The sequence below is a fragment of the Pituophis catenifer genome, unplaced genomic scaffold, assembly GCF_029215685.1.
Source record: "Pituophis catenifer annectens isolate HBS135680 unplaced genomic scaffold, rPitCat1.0.hap2 SCAF_2, whole genome shotgun sequence".
Classification (NCBI taxonomy): Eukaryota; Metazoa; Chordata; class Lepidosauria; order Squamata; family Colubridae; genus Pituophis; species Pituophis catenifer.
Window position 1 is genome coordinate 124,841,826 of NW_027256882.1, and position 6,568 is coordinate 124,848,393.

The window sequence follows — 6,568 nt, forward strand, 5'->3', positions numbered from 1 at the left end:
CCCTGGCCCCATCTCTGCCTCTAACACAGAGCCCTTGTACGGACCTTCCCCTGACTCCAGGACTGGCCCATTGTCCTCCCCAGCCTCCTCACTGTCCGACTCTGCTGCCAGCTCCACAGGCTGCTGGCGGACCACAACAATTTCCCCCAACAATCTGGGTCCTCATTTTACCCACCTCAGAAGGTTGGAAGGCTGAGTCAACCTTCAACCTGGTAAGATTTGATCTGCCAAATTGCAGCCAGCAAAATTAGCCTGCAAAACTGCACTCTAACCACTGTGCCACCGAGGCTCATATAAAATGTATCATAATGCTTCTACAGTACTATTAGAACCATCCAATATCCTTGGAAGAAGGAACTTTCAATAGAGAGGAAACACCATTTAATTCTACCACCTTCTTTCATGCGCTAACGTTTCACATTTAATATGTTGCACAATCTCCAAAGGATATCTTCTTAGATTCCTTGAATTTGGACGTTTTAGCCAAATTTAAGGCACAGCATTCAAGCTAAAAAGATTCTAAGCCCATTGAATTTAAAATCTTGGGGAAATTCGGTACTTGGGATATTAAATAATGGTGTCACAGGTGTTCTATTGCCCTTATTTATTTATTTATTGGTTCATTTATATGCCCCCCTTCTCTGGAGACTCAGGGCGGCTTACAATGCGTTAAGCAATAGCCTTCATACTTTTTTTGTATATACCTGCTTAGTAGAGCTTTTGCCCCCCCCCACAAGCGGTGTTCTTTTTTATACAAAGTCAGCTTATTGCCCCCACAATCCGGGTCCTCATTTTACCTACCTCGAAAGGATGGAAAGCTGAGTCAACCTTGAGCCTGGTGAGATTTGAACTTGCAGTAATTGCAGGCAGCTGGTGTTACTTAACAGTACTTTAATCTGCTGTGCCACCAAGGCTCTTTTTATGTTTTACCACATGTAGAAAGTGCTGAATTATGTAGACGAAGCAATCCAAAAGATGAAAATATGAGGAAACGTTTCAGCGGTGTTTTTTTAATAAAAGAAAATATAGAATTAGGAAATTATCAAATTCTTGGTGGTCTCTGAGCTTGATTGATTGCTTACAGATGTTCATTATCCAACTAGTGCACTGATGATGTTACCTAGCTGGGTAATAAAATGTCTGCAAGCAAACAACCAAGCTCAGAGGCTACCAAGGACTCCACAGTTTAACCCTGAATATATATTCTCTTTTATTCGGTAGAAAATTATATTATCCACCATTTGACGTGTGCATGTTATTTATATTCACCCATTCTTTAACAAATGTACTTTCTTCTCTCATTTGTGATATGTAAAAATAACATTTTGCAGACCTTTTCTACTGTTATTAAAATAATGTTTTTATTTACGCTGCAAGAATATAAGCAGTGTTCTTTCTACAAGTTGCTATGATGATTTGCATCCAAGAATAAGAAGGCAGAAGGATCAAATAATGTCAGAGTATAAAGATTTAATAAAATAATCACATTATTTATGTAGTGTGTTGATATATTGCAAGGATATCAATTTGGCATAATCATAGTTTATTATGAATTACATTATATCCACATAACCGATTTGATTTTCATTTTGTACAAATCTATGATTTATTGAATACATTTACAGTGCTCAGATCACACAATTGACTACTTCAAAGCACTTATATTATAGAATGGTTAGGTAGAATATGTGACTCTAGCTATTAAGATTAGATGTATATTGTACCCCAAAATATTTAAATTGTTTTTAATATTTTAAATCAGAACTTAAAAACACCCAAAGAAGGGTTACTTTCTTTATGAATTATGTTTAAAAAACCAAGGCAGACCACAGACAAAATGTAATTTTACTTTACTGAGTGTGGCTGACAATTACAGAAGTTATGTACACAAATCTCTTCTCTATATAACTCACTAAGCCATAAACCATGATTTATAAATCATAATAGCTGGTGCTTAGCTTAGAGTGCTCACCTATGCTTTGGGTTGTTTATGATTTATAAGTTTGATGAATAGCTTAGTATGCTGCATGAATTCAGCCCATTGTGTTTTATTTAATAAAACCCTGGTTATGCAAACTATGGCTTAGCAGGAAATCTTTCTAGCAATGCAAAACTACAAAAGGAAACAAGTAGAAGCAGAACTTTTCTGACATTGCTGTTGTACTTGATGGCTGCAACGCAGAATTTCAAGGGGGAAGAGCCTCCAAAAGTTCTTTACTCTATGCATACAATCCCTATGATTATCATTAAGTGTTGTACCTTATGATTCTTGACGAATATATCTTTTCTTTTATGTACACTGAGAGCATATGCACCAATACAAATTCCTTGTGTGTCCAATCACATTTGGCCAATAAAGAATTCTATTCTATTCTATTCTATTCTATTCTATTCTATTCTATTCTATTCTATTCTATTCTATTCTATTCTATTCTATTCTATTCTATTCTATTCTATTCTATTCTATTCTATTCTGTCTGAACCAAACTCACAAATGATGAGTAGATGGGGGCAAAGAGTAAGCTTTGCCGCCATCTAGTAGCTGTTCAGAATTTTTCATTCAATGTGTGGTGATTGCCTTTCTAAAATCGCAAACTGCATCCGATAGTCCTGGAACACTACCTGGAATACTTAAGAACAAAAGAGGAGCATCTGGGAAGTTAGAGCTACAATTCCTCCTACTTGGATTCCTGGAATAATAACCAAGGCCAAGGAAGAAAAAAGTCTCTCTATCCCACACCATATCCCACACCATCCCCTTCTGCTTTGCCAGTGAAAAACCAAAGTGATCCATTCTTCCAATGGCCAGTTGTCCTGGGGTTCCAGGAGCAGGAGAAGAAGGAACACTCATATGTTAGCTGAAGGAACAAAGGCCTCCCATTGCATTTCCATGTGTAAAAACATAGCAAAGTTAGCACTTCTCTGTGTCAGTCCTGGAGGCCATCTTTTTCTTTGGATCTTCAGGGCTGCCACATTTGGTGCTGTGGGAAATTGGGAGGGGGGATTGTATAGAGTTGTAGAGATATCTAGACATAACAACATTCTTTTCTCTGGGAGTCAAGGACGTTCAACCTGCACCTGGAGTGGCGTGACTGGGAGGCATCTCCAGTTGGGATGGTGAATTGATTGGACCACGTGATGGACATGCAGGTGCAGAGGAAGGGACTTTGACTTTCTTTTGGGTGGGGAAAATCCGGAGGTTTTCAGATTCGGGTTTTCCCAGATGTGCCAATATGACAGCTCTAATAAAATGGAACTCTGACGAGCTTCTAGCCTCGGAGTCTTCTTTCGTTGGGGGTGTTACCTGGAACTCTGATCCTCTGGTTGTAAATCTGCTGCTCATTGCTTCATTCAAAGCTGATTGCCCTCTGTTCTTTCTTTCCACTTCCCTTCCCTGCCCTATCAGAGTTTCCTTCTCGTTTGTAAGCCCGAAGGCAACTCCCTCTTCTTGCACTGGGATGGAACTACTGTCTGAAATAACATTGAACATATTTGCCAATTAAAATAATTTGTGCAAATGAATGATAGTTGCTAGGTTTGGAGGTATTTCAAAATTTAATGGCAATTGTTTTTTCCATTTTCTTCATGAATATAGATTGTTTCAACCAAATATTCCTTTACTGCACAGTGCTCTGATGTCAGAGAGGTGAATCATCCATTAGAAACAGCTAAAAAAGGTGGAAGACTGAAAGAAATGAGCTGAAGAAAGAGACATCTAAGCAGTCTTTCCAACCTGAGTCCTTTAGATACTTTTGGAAGTGGTTCCTATTGCCCCAGACCATTTGATTTTCTGGATAAGACTGATGAAAGGTTCAAGTCTAGGCTTGGTTCACTCAACACACTAAAACTTAATGCTTGGTTTTGGCTTAGCGTGTTGTGTAAATCCAGTTGATTGTGGTCTATCCTATAAGTCAAGATTAACCATGCCTCAAATATTTTGAGCAGCCTCAGTTGGGTGCTGCTGGTCCCATGAAAAGAAAGAGTAGAAATAAATTAAATTAATAAAATAAATTAATTTATTTTAAAATAAAAATATAGGCTGCATTCACAGAGCCATGGCTTGTTTCCATTATGGTTTGTGGAATAGCTCACAGTTGCCTAGGATGCGTGGCTCATACTGTATGAAAACCAATCCATGTTCTGGGCTTGTGTGATGATCTAAAATGACCTTTACTATTGAGGGGGGGTTTGTAGAAATATGAAAAATGGGGTATGACTTGTACTTAATGATAACCATGAAATGTATAAAACCCAGAAGGTAAGACATGGATCGAGGGAGGCAGAGCAGAGAAGGTAGGAAAGTAAATGGATAAGAAAGAGAGAAGCTTATGACTAGGCCATAATGCAGATATGCATAGGGCAAAGCTTTCAAAATGTTTAGTTTTATTTGTTAAACACTGTTTCTGCCAATTATAATAACAAACCAATTTATGTATGTGTATATGTATATAATCGTTTGCATATTTTTGCACATTCTGTGTGTGTGTATGTGTATGTGTGTATCTACACACATACATGGACAGTGAACTCAGATATAGACTTTTATGTCACGCCTCCTTAACTCCTCTTAAACTATGGAGGATGAGCCATTTCAAAGATGGAAACTTATGCTGAGGAAAGGACAACATACCCAACATTTTGTAAGACAAGCATGGCTGAACTAGCATGAGGTTTCTGATCTGTCAGTGGAAACCGTATGTTTTTAAAGCTCTATCCATGGCATGGAAAATGGCTGGCACTTTTCCCCAGCATAGATGGAAAGGGGGAAATCCACCTGCTCAGTGCTGTGGAAACCTGGCCATCATGGTTGCCAAAGCGGAAGAACCTATTGAAATCCAAATGGCAATTTCTTATCCTGATTCAATTTCTGGCCAGTTTCAGCAGGGGAGACAAGCAGTTTAAGATCACAGTGCAAAAAGAGTCCTATGGTCACATGGTGGTAACCTTTTATCCTGAGTCAGTTATCTCTTGCCATTGTTTTGTGCATCAATAGTTTTTCCTGCCTTATCCTACACTGTCCTGGAACAGCTTCAAGGTATATAAGATGTTTGGCTCTTTGCCATAGTGGACAGCCTTCCATTATCACGGATGTGAGGTCAGGTGGCCTGTTGCAGATAATGGCAGGCCTGTCCCTTGGGTGTGTGGGCTTGGGCTGATCACAACCTTAGTCACTGCCCTCCCAGAATTTGCTACCTCTGTTCACTGCTTTATTCCCAGGATTCTTGTATACCCATTAGCTCCTTCCTCCCTATTTTGCCTTCCAAACAGGCAGAATGCTTTTCTCTTGAAAGATCCCCCACTTCTTGTTGGGCTTCAAGTGGGCTTTTCAGGTTCTTCCATCAGCTTCCCTGATCCCACCCCCAATTGTCCTCAACGCACGCCCAGGGTTGACTGTTCCTTTCCAGAAAGCACCTTGGCTTAGGCAGGCTTGGGGGTGGGTGAGGGGAGGAAATCTTCTTTGGAGAAGGGGGAAAAAACCTCCTCCCACAATACAATACAATACAATTCTTTATTGGCCAAGTGTGATTGGACACACAAGGAATTTGTCTTTGGTGCATACGGTCTCAGTGTACATAAAAAGACAAGATACATTCGTCAAGAATCATAAGGTACAACACTTAATGATGGTCATAGGGTACAAATAAGCAGTCAAATCATACTAGGAAACAATCAATATAAATTGTAAGGATACAGCAACAAGTTACAATCATACAGTCATAAGTGGGAGGAGATGGGTGATAGGAACAATGAGAAGATTAATAGTAATAGCAATGCAGACTTAATGAATAGTTTGACAGTGTTGAGAGCCCAGAGTTCTCCCTCCTAGCTGGGGAGGATAATCAGAGTTTAGCCAAGCATTACAACAGTATCTTTAGCAGCTGCTTTAGGTTCCACGAGCAAAGCTAGGGACTCTTCTGGCGATTTCTGCCCTCTCAGGAAAACCCGCGTGGGGGAAGGATCAGCCACTCCGGCCTCGGGTTTTCTGGCGTGTTCCCCACGCGGGGGAGGGATTGTTTTGCCTTGGTAGGAGAAAACTAGTCCGAGGCTGGACCACCCAGGGAGAGGTACAAGGGACAGGGCAGACAGGAAGGAAGGGGGAGAGCTCTCGCCCCTTTCACGACTGTCGGTGTCCTGCGGGGACATGTCCTGAGAGCCAGGATGCTGCTCGCGACCTTCAGGAATTGACCTTGGACCTTGGAGGGAGGGAGGGGAAAATCTCTCTAAATCTCTCTAAACCAGCTGGAGGAGTATCCGGATCAGCGATCCACTCACCCCCCACCCACCCCCCACCCCGGAATACTTGCTCTGTTAACCAAATCAGATAGAGGCCGCCTATCTGCCGGCGGAGTTCTCTGCTGTCTGGAAAGAGATCCGCAGCTGGGCTGGGTTGGAAAACGGAACCTCAGCGAGGGATTCCCGTTCGCGCCCCTTTCACAGGCTGAGCCTGGCTGGTGAAAGTCGCGCCCCTCTTGGGAAGGTGAGGGCTGCCTCCCCAAGCCATCTTCTGGCACTGTCTGCTGCGAGCCGCGGCTGGAAAGGGAAGAAAGGCAGAGAAAAGCCCAGGCGC